General features: G+C 30.5%; 1 pseudogene; it reads left to right on the forward strand.

Moving 5' to 3' along the window:
- The first annotated feature begins 7355 nt into the window (after positions 1 to 7355).
- LOC120599005 (uncharacterized) lies at positions 7356 to 7474 on the forward strand (annotated as a pseudogene).
- The last annotated feature ends 11535 nt before the right edge of the window (positions 7475 to 19009 follow it).

Genomic DNA, 19009 nt, shown 5'->3' on the forward strand with positions numbered 1-19009 from the left:
TTATTAAGTGGAAAATTCTTTTTTATTTTCCAGATATTTCATTTTACAACTTTATTACCTGCTCTGACTTTATGAGAAGCTGAGAAATTGAGCGATTTTACTTGGGCACATTGATGTCCCAAGCTAGCTCAGGGTTCGGACAAGAAAAATAGTAGGAATTTATATGATGTAGGCAATTGGAATTGTCTGCCACAGCTGATGTATGTATGATGAAAAAATATATCCAAGAGTTTCAGAACAATTGATACAGACATGAAGATATAATTCCTCATTTGCTTGTTATGTACATCATTCACTATCAGTACACTGAATTATTTAGGAGACAGAGTCATGATTCTTCATGCTGCCCCCACCCATGCATGACAATAAAATGGCATTGATGACTAATTGCCTTAAACGAGTCTAAACAAATAGGGAAAGTTAAAACTTCAAGTTAAATCTTGAAAGTATAATGGTGGTTTAAAGATGGTGACAAATCCACACAAACAGCTAAAGTTTCAGTGTCATAGTAGTCTGCAGGAAGATGATCACTCATTGTGTAACTGACCTCTACACTATTTTTATCAGTATAACTATAGTAAGACTGACTTTGAGGAAGCCTTGAAGTTGTAACTGTTCCATGTCTAGATGACTCTGGTATTTCATCCCTTACCCAACAGCAAACAAGTATTAAAATGCTGGAATAATGGGAACCCTCAACCCTCTCCTTATAATTCTAGTTAGTCACTGTTCACATCTCCAAAAATTTAAGTTTTTCTGGGGTGAGAAGTAAAGGAAAGGAAGTTTCAGTGTTGACTAACAGGGCTTCTTCTGGTAAGTCTGGAGGAGTTGGGAGGAAGTAGCAATGAATTCTCTTTTTGGCAGCCTGTTGGAATTTAGATTAATTTGGAATTAATGAATTCAAAATTGAGCTTGGTTATTACTCTTAAACCATAGATAGTTATTTTAGAGGTTAAGATGGGTTTTTGCATATATAATAGAAAAATATCTGCACTGTATTATGTTGAGAACATGCACTTATTCCGAGGAGAGTAATTGAAATCTCTCGAGAGATTTTCCACTATAAAATGTAAAAGTAATTTTGTATGATGCATAAATCACCATTACTTGATAAACGTATTACACAACAGTCTTAAATATTTAAATAAATGTTAGTAATACTTTGGTACATTTAAGATGCCTGTGTTTCTCATATATCCTAACTTTATTCTATGGAAAAGATGAAGGTTAAAAAAATGAGTTCAAAAGTATATACTGTTAGGATATACACACAAAGTCTTAATGGAAAATGAGCACAATAACTGTGAAAATACAACAGATAATTAAGAATGTTTAAAAACATCTCTTGTCAAAGTTACACATAGAATTCAATTCTAAATTACATATTTACATTAGAAAATGGAATAGATGATGTTTCTTCCATTATTTGAGTAATTTATTATTACTTAATTGATTTTTCTTATGTCTATACTATCAGTTTGTCAGGTAGCATATAGTTTATTGCTTCTTTGGAGTTTAGACTTTCCAACACATAGATTGAACTTCTTTGCCATAATTATATATATATATATATATATATATATATATATATATATATATGAAATAAGGTGATAGATACATCTATAAATATGCATAAATTTATAAATATGTGTTTATTTACATAATTATATTATCTACAAAATGAAAAAGTGTTTTATATAGTAGCTTTAGGTAGTCTATATAAACATATTTTTAAAATCATTTTTTAAATACATATATTTGTGCTGATCCCAGAGTGCCCAAATTTTATCCCATGGAGTTTATATATTAACAGGGTAGACAAAAGGCATTTCATAGTACAACTGGATAGCTTTTATTATGTATTTTGATCAACAATTTGTAAAAAGCTCTTTGAGGTTTAATTTTAAAACTCTCTTATTGCAGTAAAGCAGTTCTAGCTTTTTCTTCATCTGATTGTCATTAATTAATGCTAAGCCATTCCTTAGAATAATGAAAGACCACTGGGAGTCGTGTTAACTCTTGAGGCTCTGTGCAATTCAGGAGTAGCACCCTGGTGAATTAGGACCAACCACTGAGGGTACTAGGGACCCGTGTAGTCAAACTCCTATCAATTCAACAGTTTCTGAAGCATGTCATATAGCTCACTGTTTGTCATGGTGTGTTTTGTAGAAATTAATATTTTCTTTAGTATCTATGGGTCTTTTCAGTGAGTATGAGAAACTTTGGAATCTGTATTTCTCTCAGGAGGAACCTCATGAAGCTCTGAAGAAATGGGATGTGGGGTGAAGCAAAGATGCTCTCATTAGCTTTCTGCTAACCAATGGTAGTTCTAATGTACAGTGATTATATGTGCACAAGCTAATCTCATTTCACCCTTGTAGAAGTCTGCCAAACTCTACCACACATTCAGGAGCAATGGAATAGCTTCAAGTAAAATTGGCTTATTTATCTATTATCTAATTGTGTATCATTAAAAGAAAAATAAGCACTTTACCCTGAAAAGTTTGTCATTCCAAAATATACAATATTGATGAAACCACCATTGCTTTGATGTTTCTTTTCATTAATTTTTTCCCATGTCTTAATTTCATATAGTTGGAATTGGTAGGCAAAGAATTTTTTCCATTTTTCATATAAGAGGGTTATTGATCTTTAAGGATTTCACTCCAAATTGGTTATTAGCTGCCACCTTTTTACTGCTGTGTGGGAAGTGTTTATATGACTCTGATAATTACTTATGCACAAGATGGAGAGAAACGTACACCTATGTAAATGTTTGTCAGTGATTGACCCCAAAATGGAATCTTTACTTCAAAATAGCCAACTTTTAGACTTTTATATTTTTATAAAGATAATTATTAGGAGGATCCAATATATTTTACTTGATCCAATGTACCTCATGGAAAGTTTAATGTATTTTGAATATAGTGAAAGTTTTGGTATGACAAATTTGGTATGACTTATGATTCTCAATAACACATTTTTATAATTGTACCATATATTATACACACAGCTATCAAATATATATATGATAAATATATGTATACATATCATATATATATATATATATACACATGTATGTGGGGTGGTGTGGGTAGGTATATATGCATATGGAAAGAGAAAAACATGGTTCAAAATACATTTCATAATGAAATTTACTAAGTAAAATAACGTGAAACCATGACACAATGATATAAAAATAACAGGGAAAAAATTAAATAAACAAATAAAAAAAAGAAATTTAAAAACCAGAATAGAAGCCCACTACATGCTTCTGCATATTTGTGAATATCTAATACCTACTGCCATTATATTCCAATTAAAAATAATGAGCTATTTTATAAACATCATGAATATTATGTTTAACTTTTTGGAATCCAAAGTTTCAACAGATAATAGATTGTATAAATTACCTTTTACAAAAATTTAGTTATTAATGATCATTTTTAGAGAACCATCCAGAGAGATTCAACACTTTGCTATAGTTGATTTAAATTATGATTAAAATGATGAAATATTGTCTCTGTGAAATTTAAAAGAATCATGCATACTAGATTCGGAATGAAATCTATTAGAAGCTCTGGTGTGTTTGTGGGTCTTATGTGAATTGATATACTAGTTTAATTTTAAAAACATGTTAATTCAGTCCCTGTTCCATGCCACTGGGATCCGTATCATTGTAATATGTTGTAATCTTTAAAATTAAGTTAAGGTGTATTCTTTCATGATAAAAATTAACTAAAGTGCATAAGACTATTTCTGAGTCTCCAATAAAACTACACATTCCTTCATTTTCATAGCTTAAAAGAGTATAACAATGTCAATATTTGGACCTAAATTCAAATCATTCGAATTATACCTAAAACATAGAATTGCTTCATTATTTTTTAGTTTAAATATATCTTCATTAATGTGACAGTATTAAAATGGAATCTAGACAATACTTGGGAATATCTACTACTTCTAAATTTGTTTCTCTTTTAATAGATCGTTTGAAATTGTCTCTGGACTACTTCACATTGGAGAATATGTATTTCCAACCATAAATAAAAGAAAAAAATGTTCCTTTCATTATTCTCTATTTTTTTAAAAATTAGTTTCAGGTATACAATACATTGGTTAGACATTTATATAGTTTATGAAGTGATCTCCCCAATTACTCGGTCACCTATCTGGCACTACACACAGCCATTACTGTACTATTGACTATATTCCCTATGCTGTACTCCATATCCCTGTTACTATTTTTTAACTACTAATTTATACTTCAACCCTTCTCCTTTTTCTCCCAGCCCCCAAAACCCCTCCCTTCTGGCAATCACCAGATTGTCCTCTGTAGCTGAGTCTGCTTACATTTGGTTTGTTCTTTCTGCTCCTTTGATTTTGCATGAAAGTGAAATCATATGGTATTTATCTTTCTCTATCCATATTCTCTTAAATTCTAACTAGAGAGGAATAGACTCTCTCGTCATCATTCTTTAACTCTCATCTCCATTTTTTTGGAAACAAAGTTGCCCAGACTGTAGCAGTTGTAGCTACAGGCCTGTAGGACAGCTGCAGGTATTTATTCCACTGATATCCGGGTTTATTGTCAGGCTCAGAAACCTGACCTGAAGATACAGAGATACTTTTATAGGGATTTCTGTATTTATCATGGTCTTTTCCTATGAATTGTTGTTATTCTAGTCTCCACACCAAAAAATTATCAGTAAAAGTAGTAAACATATCACTTATTATTAGCATTTTGTGTCTAGTATATAAATTCATCAAAGGACGTTTTGAAGAACTGATTTGATTCATTAAAGTTTCATGTGTGTGCTCATCTGCATATCACAAAATATAATATTGCTTTACTTTATTAGTTTTTATTAAATTTGGAAAATAACTGATACCTCTTTAATAATTTTGAGAAGTTTCATAAATACAAAAGATCCCACCCCCCTCCATATTTGTGTCGGCAGCCCTCTTTATAATAAAAAGTTTGAATTTTTTTAAAACCAAATCAATCCAAGCTAAAAGAAGAAAAAAGACCTTTGATCTTTTATTCTATGTGCTAATGTTTTTAATGCTGCTGTAGAAGCTTTCTCAATTCTTCCATTTATTTTTATAAACATAAATAAATCACTTATTTTTTAAAATGATCTGTTTCTGTTCCTATTTGAGTGCCATCATGTAATATATTTTGTGTGTGACATTTGCCAGCATAAATACTTTCAATGACTAAGATGTTTTCAATGTCATCTTTATCAAATAACTTCTTAAAAAGTAATTTCTTATCACACTGTACTTGCTACCAAATCATCTCTCTGCTTGGCAGGCACCGTAAAACCTAAGTTAAGTGTATTTCAGTATATTCAATCTGGAATGTTCTAAATGACAATTAATGACTTAAAAATGGAAACTTTTGTGATTCAAACTTAGGTTTTTATAGACATGAGTGCATCAACATAGCAATTAACATGATAGACACCTTGTCATAAATTATTGCTCTTAAAATGTCAGATTTGTTAATATCATTGAAAGATTTCAGAAATAGTTCAAGAAGAAGAAAGCTAGAGTTAATTATTTTTCACTGAGATTTTATTCATGTATATATTCATAGAATAAGTAGAATGTGTTTAGCTTTATTTGAAGATTTGGTGGATATGGAATTCATTTATTATGTCCTATCCTTATGTGGGCTTACTTAGATGTTCTTAAAGGCAGAGGCTTCTAGAAACAAACTTGCTCCAACATTTGATATTTTGATCCCTTGAAAATGGTTCCATTGCAGTAATTGTGTGACCATTTCCTCTTAGCTGTTGTCATTCCCCTAAAATATGTTTTTCAAAAGAAAAAACTTTTTTTAAAAGACATAATTAGGGTACACAAAATAATTTTGTTAAATTAAATGGCAAGTATTTATTAAAAATATTCTGCCAGGTTTTTTTTTCTTTCATAGTTAAACTTAATTATTACCAAAAATATAACTTTGGAAAAAATTGTCAGGAAAGATACTATTTAGATTTTGCAAATATTATTTGTTATGATAATTTGTGCTAGTATTTTATAGCTATTGATGGAGCATACATAGGCTAATACAGGACAGTTAACCTTTGTTGCTGAATATTGCTTAGGAATGTGCTATTCATTTAAAACATCTTTGAGTTCTCCCTAAATATTTTGTTAAAGTATACTGGTAGATAATTTTCATTATGCTATCTTATAGCAATTACAGACTACAAAAGAAATAATCTCCTATTTTTTTTTTTATGGGGACTAGAGAAATAGAAATGAGTGTAGAAATAAGAATATTAAATAAGCCAGAATTAAATGGAAAATGAGTCTAGTTCAATCAACAGACCTGTATTGTTCACTGATAATATCCACGAATTCAATAGCTTCTCTACAATTCATCTGTCTCTTGCCACCCAAGAGCCTATTCTCATCTAGTTTTGCCATGAGAAGGGAACCTCATCTGTTTATTTAAATTAAAACAGTGATTCTTATCTGGAGAATGGGTTGTATGCCTTATAATAGTAATAGTATAATTTCTGCTATAACCACTGTTAATAATTGAAGTATATCATGTCTTTCAGGATTGTAGGATGGAAAAGATTGGGAAATAGTGAACTATGATATTAGTCACCGGTAGTAGATTGGAACATTATCTTCTAGAACTTTTGTACTTAATAGGTAATTTCAGAAGAGCAAACTCTCACTCTAACCTAATGGACTAAACTAATAATGGAATTCCAGGCCTATGGCTACCTGAAAGAGGAAGGCTTCGGGAGCTCACACTGCATTTTGGTCCTTGCAATCAAGATCACAGTAGGCACATGCTTACCTGATTAAGTCGTGAGACTCCTGGGCCAAACTCCAATTGTGTACTTGGATGTAGTCAGGTCATGCATAATAGGCTTAAGGATAACTCTCTACCTTAGCCTCTTCATATTTTCAATTCATAATTTTGGTCCTGAGTAAGCAAAGTTATTGATTATCCATTTTTTATGATTTAGATACCAAAATTTTTCTTTTATGACCTCAGATGATTCATTCATACTAATAAACATAGATTATCCAGTGGCAGTAATTTCGATCTAATGTTCTACCCTTATTTTTGAACTTTTTAATAGTGTATGTGTGTGATAATTTTACCATATCTCTTATTATTCCTATTTTGTTTCACTAACATCACATATATTTATGTTTGTCTTTAGATATACATATTTAAAATATTCTTTTTAATACTTTCAGTACAAAGACATATTAAATACATTGTTCCAAAGCCTGAATTATAGTAGCATTTGTAATAACATTTTATGTCTCAGTTGATATTGATTTTTCAAAAATACTTTGTCTCAAAAACATTTCTTGTCTACGACCATGTCACCCTGAACAAACCCAATCCCATCTGATCTCAGAAGCTAAGCAGGGTTAGGCCTGGTTAGTACTTGGATGGGAGACCACCTAGGAAGACCAGCTGTTGTAGGCATAAAAAATAAAAAAATAAGGGATTGTAAGCTGACAAGATCCTTGCAATCTGTGAGGTCAACCAAGGGTTGCCTCACCTAAACAAATAATAAAAAAAAAATTTTCTTAGCTCATTTGGCATTTTCTTTACATTAAAAACTAAAGAATTTCAAGTCATTAGAATATTTCCATTTAACTGGGTCTTCAAACTGTAATTGTGTTGCCTAAAAAAAGTTAATAGCTAACCTGATATTTTCACATTTCTAGTTCATGCAGTAGCCTAATTTTATAAACAAGTTAAAGCCAAAACTTTTTCTTTCTATGATTTGGCTTCGTTTATTACAAAAGGTTGCAAAGTAATTGAAGGAAAATGAAAACTAAATGAAATAATTAAATAAGCAATCTAATTTCTAGGTGTTAATTCAATTCTATTTCTAATCAATTTTCTGTATTTTAAACTTCATTTGCTTTCTAGCTACTTCTTGCCTGCAGGCTTACATGTCTCAAATTATGGGATGGATACTTCCCTGAGTACTTAGCATGATGACACAAGGGAGAAATGCCACTCAGAGAGCTAGACTAATACATTTAACAGTTATTTCGTTATTTGGTGGTTTTAAACTCCAGATGGCCACGTCTAGTTGATTCGATTGTCTTTGTCTGTAAGGTTGAAATCTGTACTGTGAAATTGTATGACCAGAAAGGGATAAATCTTGATTTACTAAAGATGACTTTATTTCTTCTGAGATATTTTTAAGGGAAAGAGAGGGGTAGTGTACCTAAACGGAAACATTGAGCAAGGTAAGTGAAACCTTTTTAATGTATCTTGGTCAGCAAATTAAACCAAATTGACAGATGTAAAATATATTGACATTTATATTGAAGCAGTTACCAAGTTCCCATGCTTTCTACCAACACATTTACAAATCTGAAAAAAAAAAATTAACTAAAGAATGCACTGAGTTGGCACGTAAAAGCCTTTTCTATAAACTCTAAGGTCAATTTTCAATCCCTTCTTGAATAATTACTTATCTCTAAAGCTAACGGCACTGTTCTTGAAGCTAAGTACATTTTTTAAAGACAAGAATGATAAGTAAAAGTACATAGAAGGCTGACTGTTAGCATTATAACAAATATCCTCCAGCATAAGTGATCAGGATATTAAATTTATGGTAATTGATTTTAACAGTTTTTGTCAGAAAAATATTTTAAAATATAAAGAAGTAACTTCTTAACCAACTACTCATGTGTATCAAATATGTATACTTAAATAAAAATTACAAGTTATTTTTTTTTAATTTGCTTTTAGGATGCCATTTTAAAAAATAGACAAAACTTAAAAGCTTTAATGGCTTTCTTACTAGGAGACAAACCCTCCATAAAAATTCCACTGCAGCATTTTGCATCCTTAAATTCACATGAAGTTAATATTTAAAGTAATTTTCACCATCTTTTGCTGTTTTTTAATTAAATATTTAGAAATAATTTATGAAAATTTCAACTGTTGATTTCTAAATATTTCTGCTAGCCAAGCCTGTAGAAACTAGGTAACCATTTTAAAAGATAATCACTAAAAGATTTCCTAAATCCCTCCCACGGATTTCTTTATAATAAAGCTAATGTGCAAAATTGAGTAATATTAAAGTGCTCACTTTTTTTTTCTTAATCCAGCTCACTAAAATACATATGGAATGGCAGTTCTACCTGTCATTTTCAATATATCTAATAGGTTTTTCAATTTCTAAATAGTGGCCTTATTAATTGTATTAAATATTGAATATTAAATCAAGCTTGTGTATGTGTGTGTGTGTGTGTGTGTGTGTGAATTAAAATACCATCAAAAGGCTTAGTTTTTTATGCCTCTCCTGCCCTTGAAGTTTTTGTGCATATCTTTGCTTTCCTGTGGCTAAGTACACACCCCTAAGTGATATGATTGCATGAGGTAGCAATCTCCTTTATCGATATCTTGAAGATAAATTAAGTGAGGCTGGATTTGTGGATTTTGCCTTTAGTCCTGTCAGAAACTGATGCCCTTCTCCTTGGGGAACCTACACCACTCAACAAAGAGAAATTGTGAATAGTCGTGCCTCTTTGCCTCCATATGCTATTCCACAGTGATCAGAATATGAAGGCTTAATTATTTATTGTCTAATCATTCTGACAATAGATAAAATCTGTTTCTCAATTCTTGAAAACTTTCCAAACTCCTTACTTCTATATATTTACACAATTATTTACTTTGACAGGGTCTATTTTGTAGTGCTCCAATATCTGATAGTAAGCTTATGCTTTTAATTGTGACAGTCTGAAAGCTTATTCTAAAAGCTGTTTCCAGAGAAATCTAATTATTCTTGGTTGGGAATGTTCTTCTGATGATACCACTAGCCTCCTGGGTACTAAGCATGTCTGATGATAGGTGATTCATAAGCACAATGTGACATTTCCCAATGAGCTGTTTTGTCACAGGTTATCCATTTTGTCAGATGTGTTATTTCATCCCGAGCTTTAATGTGACTATCACGTTGCTGGGCAAGTAGCTGTGAGTGTTGTGTACAGCTTGTCAAAACCATAACACCAATTTGAGTCAGAATACATAAGTTTTGAATCAGAGCATGTTAAATTTAAATAAGGATCCCACCAAGTCACGGCTAATTTCTCCCGTCCTTAGTAATCTGAGGCCCAATGTATGAGCATTAAACTGCCATAATTTGCCCTTGCAAAGAAGTTAAATTAATTGAAGAACGTAGGTTCTGGATGGGGAAGGCTTTTTTTCTTTTTTTTTTTTCCTGTTCTTGTGTTAGGTTACCGTGGGATAAGTTTGAAGAAAGCAGTCTGTTCGGATGATAAACTACTTGAATCAACTGTGACAAATACAGAAGATTCTGAGTCTTTTTTTTTTATACAATTCCAGTGTTCATGCTTCCTGTCTTGCTCTTCTTATCCTCACATCTCACATTAGCACATTAATTAAAAGGTGAATCTGTAATTTCAATATAATTTATTTTGACGCAGTAACTTAATGGCACTTGTTCCATAAATTCAGAGGAGTTGAAGATTAGAAACAAAGTTCCAGAATCAATATAGTATCGATATTAAGAACATTCTTAAAAATAGCTCATTTCTTTAACTAATTTTTAAATCAACATTGGAAATTAAAATTAGAAATATCTTGTCAACATAGAATTCCCTTTAATTATTTTGAAATTAGTTAAAGAACATTTATAGAATTTGAATTAGTTGATAATTTTAATACATTCTCTTGTGTTAGTATTTGGAATTTTCTTTTAAAATTTTATTTTTATTTGTCTTGTTTTATTTGTTTTCTTTTTAAATGATTATATTTTATATAGATAAAGAGATGTATGTATGTGTATCCAAATTTATCATGACAATATGATTAAGCCAATTAATGTTTGAATCAAAATAAGGAATGTAGAAAAGGAAAGACCACAGGGGAGGGGCAATAATGGTAAGCTTTTCATTTATTTAAATATAAAACTAAATGTTAGCAACTAAAGATAATATTTTAACAAAATGACTAAATGTTAAACCTAGAAAGGTAAGTTTAAGCATATTCACATTTAAAACTTAGGAAGTAGGAAGAGGCAAGACTGGTATACATGAAACTGCTAATATCCTCATATTTCACAGTAAAAAAAATCATATAGAATCATATCACTTAATATGTAGTTTTAAAAAGGTAATGACTTTACCTTTTAATATTTTTCATAATTTATTTTTGAAAAAGAAATTTAAAGAATTCATATCCTTCTTAATAAAGAAATATTAGAAATTCATCATTGGCTTCAATTTCATTCTTTTGTTACACTCCATTGAAAGTAAATTTAATACTTAAAAAAATAGTATTTGTAATAATTCACTGTTTATTAAGATATTTTCCATTCATCTATCCATCCATATATGTACATAGAAAGATGTCTGAAATGAAGTCCCCTAATAGCAATTCTGTGTATTTCTGCATGAGAATTTTGGGTATTTTAAAACATCTCTCTGTACTTTTTATTTCTTGACAAATAATTTTTTTTAAGTTCTTTACAATGAATGTGACTCCTAGTGAAAAAAATAACATGATTTTTCTTCAGAAAATACTAAGAAATATTCTAAGATATTATTGGTGATTAATTCTGAATAGTAGAAATATGATATGGATGGCTTATTTACTTCTTTGTACATTTTAACATCTTTTTAATTTTAGAGATATAAACTTTTTAAAAATTAGGAAACACAAAACATTATAGGATCTACTATTGACGAGAAATGGTATTTCCAAGAAAAAAAATGAACAAATTGTTTTCATAATGTGGGCCTATCAGTCAGCAACCCCAATAATATTTCCATTTCTTTAGGAAAGAGATTTTGAACCTTACAAAGTGAAGTAGAATTTTCCATGAGAATGGAATTCATTAGAACAATATCTGCATTCTATGAAAACATCTGGTGATTTTGGTCATACTATCTCGTGTTCAGGTTTAAATTCCTGCCTAATAATAAGGCTGTTTTAAGAATAATTCAGAGATTCTTCTGTCCATAGATTTTTGAGCAATAAAAGTATATTTGCATTAAAGAGCTACATAATTTGCATTATAAATTTGATGATTCTTAAACTTTTCTGAAATATGTATATATATTTTTTTCATTTTGAAAAGTAAATGTCATATGTCTTAGTATCCATTTAATTTTATCACCAAAGCCTCAAAGGTTCCGTATATATTAATGTTTGAGAAGGAAAGTAATTGTAGGTGGCATTTCCACCCTGCTTTCTACATAATAAAATTATCTTATCAACATGGTATAATGTCAAAGAGAAGGAATAGAGTTAGTGCTCACATATGAAAAATTAATCAGCCTTATTGACTTTGAGGTAAAATCTGGGAAGAAAGAAAATACAATGAGGTACATTTTAGGAATAAAAATGGTTAAGTAATTGAAAAATATTTTTAGAAATAAACATCTTCAATGTTTACATAGAATGCTCTTTTCTGTGGTTTGTTAACTCGTAAATATATTGATGAACTGTTATATAGCTAATCTAGAATCAATAGACTGTTAATGAGAGTAGTAATTGTGGTGTTATCATTTTGTCCAAGTTCTTTGCATAGTTCCTATCATGTGGTGGGGTACTATACGTAAAATAAGGGTCGAAGTTGGAATCAACTTAAATGCAAGAAAATGATTAATTCCAATGCAGGACTGCCTATTATTTTCAAATTGTAATGAAGTCAAAAAATCAGCCTGATCTTAATCCCCTACAGTTTAAATGGATTATTATTATTATAATAATCTAATAAAACATAACACATTATGACCAATATTAAATATTAAACTTTATATATTCCATTTGTAATATTAACAGATATAAAGAATACTTTTTGTTAGTACTTTGGACCCTCCATAAGTTACCTGAAACTAAGATTTTATTATTATACATCGTAAAATGTAAAAGGTTGATTATTTTTTTATTTTCCAGTACCATTCTCCTCCTTTTTGATGTTAGATTATGTCGATGAGAGAGTTTATTATTTAGAAAGGGTATTTGACTTAAAGCAATGATTGTGAGTTTGAAGGTTTTTCCTGTCCATTTCTAATGGCATCAAGAGTGAGGAGACCATCTGAGCTTTGGAGGCTTGTTTCCATATTATGAAATAGGGATGATATTATCTGCCTTTTGTAATTCTGAGTGTTGTTATGAGAATTAGAAGAATTAATAAATAGATTGTGAAAAATTATATCTCAGTGTAAGTTGTTTTAACTATCAATGGATCTTGGTAAAAACAAAATTTCCTAATTTTCATGATTCTGTTTCCCTAGTCAAATCTATATCCACTTTCCTTTCCTTCCTCCATTTGCTCTGATTCACACTTTAGAGAATAAATTTCTGTTTATTTAGAGGTGTTCCTAATTTAACTCTCTTAGTTACCCTCACCCCAGGAATATGTAAATGGATTTTCTCTAATCACTTTCAAAATATACTTTTCGTTGGGGACTCCTCCCATGTATTTTTTTTTTTTTTTTTTTTTAGGTAAAATAATTTCTATTGCTGCATTCATTGATTACTTTTGGATAAAATTTCATATATATCTGTGGAAGTGACTGTATGGGAACTAGTGAGTCAGCCCTGAAAAGAGTTTTATGAATGGATAATGCAATGCCCTCCCTCTAATAAAAGTATTGTACATCTCACATTTAGTTTATATTGATTGCTCTCTGACACGGAAATAAACCAATCTTTATATTATGCAGGATTCCTGTTAGTGGTAATATTAGGAATATAAATCTTCCCCTGCGACTTCTATTTCTATGTTTTTCTCCAACCTGAAGTAACCCAAAGCAGGTTTTTAATTAAAGTAATGTGAACCACTGAGTGTATCACCCCTTTTATGCATGATCAAGTTACATAGCATATATTCCAGCTTTCTTATAAACTTGAATTTTATGGATGGGTAATGAAATCTTTCTCTCTAAGGTTTGCAATTTTATTTCTACCTTAAAAAAAGGAGTGTAGTCCTTGACTAGATAAAAATGTGTAAAGTGTGAGTAATTCACATAAAGATATTTTAGACTGGGTTTGCAAATGTGTACGTACTTTTAAGCCCCTTTTAATTTTTCAGCCTGTTTAAAAAAATCAAGTGATACTATTTTTTTTTACACAATGTATATTTGATAGAACTTTATTTTAGCTCACTTTATTTAAAACTTAAGGCTAAATTGTGAATTCCAGCAGAAATATTTTAGATTTTAACCAGTCCTTCATTGAATATAGCATTAAAACTCTCAGTTTTTAGAAGGGAGACTTTCAGAATATTAATATAGTTAATATTATCAAATGTTAGCTCTGTATAATGCTTGTTACTGTCTAAACACAGGGAGTAATACAGGATAGGGCCTATGAGTGTGATGTTGGGAGGTAGGCCAACCTTCAACACTTACTGGCATTGTAACCTTGAACATGGTAATTAATTATTTGAAGACTCAGTCCATTCTTCTGTAAAAGTGAAAATAATTATATCACTACTTTTAAGTTTGAGCAATTAGAGATAATGCAATTGAATCAATGCCTGACACAAAGAAAACACTCTAAAATGTTAACTATTATTAATTATTTGTTCATACCTCAAATTACTAAAAATCTTGCCTTTTGCTCAGTCTTAAATAGAAGACCTCGAATATATTAGAAAATGGTCTATGAACTTGAGATTTGTGTAGAGCACAGTACACTAACCAAAGATTTATCTATGATCTTACACTAATTAAGGATTCTTTAATAGTGCTTTGAACTAGAAAAATTTCTGTCAGGTTTGCCCATATCTCAAACTGGTTCAAGAAATTCTTTGGATTTTCTTTCTGTTCTGGCATAAAAGATTATAATTTTTTTCTCTATAATGTTCTCTTTTTCAACAGAGGGCTGTTATGTGGTGTGCTAGACTTTTAGATAGCCAGAGATTTGCCTTTGTTTAGGATTGGATGAAATGATTATCCTTTCTTTCTTTTTATAATATATTTGTGGAAAGATTTGTTGAGTGAAAATTACCAAGTAAAGTTTGAAATAGCATTAATACCTTTAAATATTTTCTTCACAGTACTTTAAAATATCATATATATATAAATATATGTATTTATACATGGTATATATAAAATATATATTGAAATCTTAGGTTTCCAGTATCGATAATGAAACATACTGATTTAAACAAGGAACTGAATTTAAGAAGCAGTTTTCCTAAGAACTGATTTTTGTTTTTGACAAGGCATATGTCATTCTTATAATTCTCAATGATGCAGGTCTATATTTACCCCTTTTAATGTAGAGATGCTGAATGATGTACAGGATATATGAGCTCTTGGCTTGAAGACAGAATGCTTGCACTCTAGGCACAGATTACATTCCTTCTAAATTTAGAACTATTATTTAAGTCTTTCATTTCAATTATTTTTTAATGAGATAGCTTTATGAGCTTAAATATCCTAACAGTGAAAGATTGGCTACAAATATGTTTTTCATTTTGTATGGCCTTACTTTCCTTCAGTAAATTAGGTTGCACTTTGTTTACATGGACTTCTACAGTTGATACTATGTAAGTGTCATGATAACAAAAAGAGTTAAATGCAGTATTTTCAAGCTTTTTGACTATGTCTCAAAAAGCATATTTTATCATGGGATTCTTTATCAAATAACTGGTCTTTAGGGGAGCTGTGGGCATTGAGTGAAAAGCTGTCTGAATGCATTGGCGAAGGTTTCTCACAGTATGTAAGAATCGAGCTTGGTGAAGGAAATTTCCAAGGGAAGGAAATTTCCAGGTGAAGAAAGAGGAAATGACATAAGAGCTACGAAGATGATAATGTAGTAGTTGGGAGCTATAACTGGAGAAGAAAATTTTATTAGCTGGGAAGTTTTCAATTTCCAATATTAGAAAGCACACTTCATGCTGCCTTGAGCAACAGTAATTAAGATATCAAAATATAGCGGATTCAACAAGGTAGAAATTTACGGTTTCACATAAATTTCTTGAGAAAAGTAAATTGTCAAGAGCAGAGAGGTGGCTCTGCTCTGTGAAGATATCCAAGGTCCCAGATTCCATTATTGTCCACCATTTTTCCAGACGGTATTGAAATTCCCGAACTCTCTGTGTGTTATGGAAGTAACAGAATATAAGCAGAAAACAACCACTGCATTATTTATTTATTTATGTATTGCACAAGTTTGATTTTGGAAACACTCTTACTGTTTCCTAGGGAATTTACAGTTCTACAGAACACTGAGAAACACTGCCTTCAATTAAAGTTTAGCCATTAGTTGTGAACCTTCTAGTGTCAAGAAAATGCCTTAAGTTTGTCACAGCACTTCTTCCACATAGTAGTCCTTCAAAAATATATATATATTGAATAAGAGGGAGAAAATAAAAGTAAGCAAGAGATATTGAAAGCTTTTATGCAGATTTAAAGTTATAATTTCATTGACCTATGAGAGTTTAAAGGATTTAAATAATCTTATGGGGATAATTGCTATTCAAAAGGAAGAGTCTAAGAATGTCACCATCAGGATATAGTCACTATCTGGACTAAAATAAAAGGAATTAAATGTAAATGTTGTGTTACATTTATTGTCCCAAAACATCCAAACCAGAAAGGTAATATTTTTATTTTAAAATCAGATGTGAATTAATATTGGGTGGATAGGGACATCATGCACTAGTTAGTCTTTGGAAAAGCAAGTCATAGAACCTTAATTGAATTTATGAACTGTAACAAGTAATGTCAAATTGCCAAAATACATAAAACTAGCAAAAGCAAGGCCTCTTCCTAATTGGATTTTTACTGAGAGAAACCAAGCCATTGAAAATTTAAGGAGAGATTGAATTATTTCAGTCATCAAATTCACAATATCAAGAGAAAGTGTAAGTATTTCCACTGAGGAGAGGATAAATTAATTTGGACTTTCTCAACAGTAGGAAAAAAAAATGACAAACAGATCGTTGACTTCAAATTATTACTATTATTGTTTTCTTGAGTAGAATGACTGCTTACTTGTGCTTTATGTCAGCAGATAACTAATAAGGGGATTTAAATATAAAACGTTATTTTTGAACAAGGAAAAGGCAGAGTATGTCTATTTGTATATCCTCAAACAGATAGGGATGCATTTTTATAGCTAGTAATGTTGCCTGTTTACAAACATGGGAGTAGACCAAATAATGTTCTAAAATCTATCCCAATTTAAAATTTTTTTTTGAAAACGGATATTGCACCAATTTTGTTAGTTATTTTCATTGACTATCATCAATTCTAGACATTTATTTAAAATATTAATGTAGATATGTAAGATGGTAATGTGGTATCTGCCATTTAAACAGCTTTCATAAACCCTGTATTCTGTACCTATACTTTAAGCCTGTGAGTAGCAATCTGAGGGGAATTGAGTCTCCTTTTTGCAGATGATTTTTAAAACCAGACATATTTAAAGAGCTGATGTTTTCTCAATTCCAGTGCAAGAATTTGAACACAAATCTATGAGACACCTAAGTCCGAAAGTTCCCATTCTTTCCACTGTGTTAGAAATTTGCAGAAATCTGAGGGATGTGAGAAATTTTTCTTTTAACTAATGCTTTATGTACATAGCAATATTATTTTATCTTATAAGAAGGTTTATTATACAATCATTGAACATAAGATTTTCCATTCATTCAATGATTTGTTTATTAAATGACATTTAAGAGACTTGCTACACGCTGGCAATATCGTTTTCAGCAAAACATATATGATTCTTATATTCATTGGATGATTTTTTGGGGATCAGTGGGTTATGCACTATAGGTAAGTAGAACACCTAAAGCAACAAGTCAAAGTGGATGATGTGTGTTTTTCCTTCTTTCTCAAATGCAAATTAAATGTATCTTCAGAAAAAGAGATTTGTAACAGTTACAAGGTATGTGTATTCTCATAAAAACACGTATTTGCTTTAAGCTCCAAAACATCAATCTTCTGGTAAAAACAAAATAAAAAAGGTTTTTTTTTTAATTGTTGTGGTTTTTTTGTTTTTTTGTTTTTGTTTTTTTAGATGTATCATTTATTTAGATCTCAATATCTTTACATTTTAATATACTTTAATTTGCTACCATGTGGAAAAGAAGGCCTGGATAGCATTCCTATTCTCCCCCATTCCTTAAGTTCCCATTTAAGTTGGTGAGTATGTAGGGCAGTGCTAAACCTAAGCCTGCCAGTATGGCAGCCACCAGCTCCATGTGGCTTCTGAGTAAAAAGATCTTACTTACATCCTTCTGCCCACCTCCCACCAGTCTTTGTGTATGTGCATGTGGCACATGCACCAGCAGAACATAAACAAACCCAGACAAACAATGTTATATAAATCTAAATGTGAAAGGACAAAATCGTGCCTGTGGATTAGGCTTTTTGAAAGTTCAGTGCTATTATTTAATTGGTTAACATGATTATATTCTATGTTTTATTTTCTTTACCCAGGAACTTTTAAATTGTAAAATCCTTCTTATAGTATATATTATTATATTATTACTTATCACGTCTTATTACAGTTATTACTGGAGATTTTTTGAGTTTCCAAGAACTATAGACTTTTCATAACATTTATGTCAGTTTCTATTTCCATTTTTAAAAAATAGTGCAAAGTTTGATTTCCACTGTAAAATGCCAACTTCTTAAATAAATATAACTCATTATATGACAAATGAAATAAATCTGCTAACATGTCTAGCTAATGTAGGAAACATTAGTGTTCAGTGTTAATTTTATTACGAGAGTTAGAGCATTTCATACATTTATAATTATCAGTCTTGCCAGAAATATTTAACTGAACCATTATAATGCATCTTCTATCTTTATAGATGTTGTGGCTCAAAATCATGTAAAAAAAATCAGTTTTCCAGTTAGGAATAATTGTGCCATAATTTAGTTGGAAGTAAGTTATCATATAAAACAAACTGACACATTTTTAAACTCAATAATTGGCATTCCAAATGGGTAATTTTTCTGTAAACAGATAAAAACGCTAAAAAACATAATAAAT

Source organism: Pteropus medius, unplaced genomic scaffold, assembly GCF_902729225.1.
Source record: "Pteropus medius unplaced genomic scaffold, Ma_sr-lr_union100, whole genome shotgun sequence".
In the NCBI taxonomy this organism is placed as follows: Eukaryota; Metazoa; Chordata; class Mammalia; order Chiroptera; family Pteropodidae; genus Pteropus; species Pteropus medius.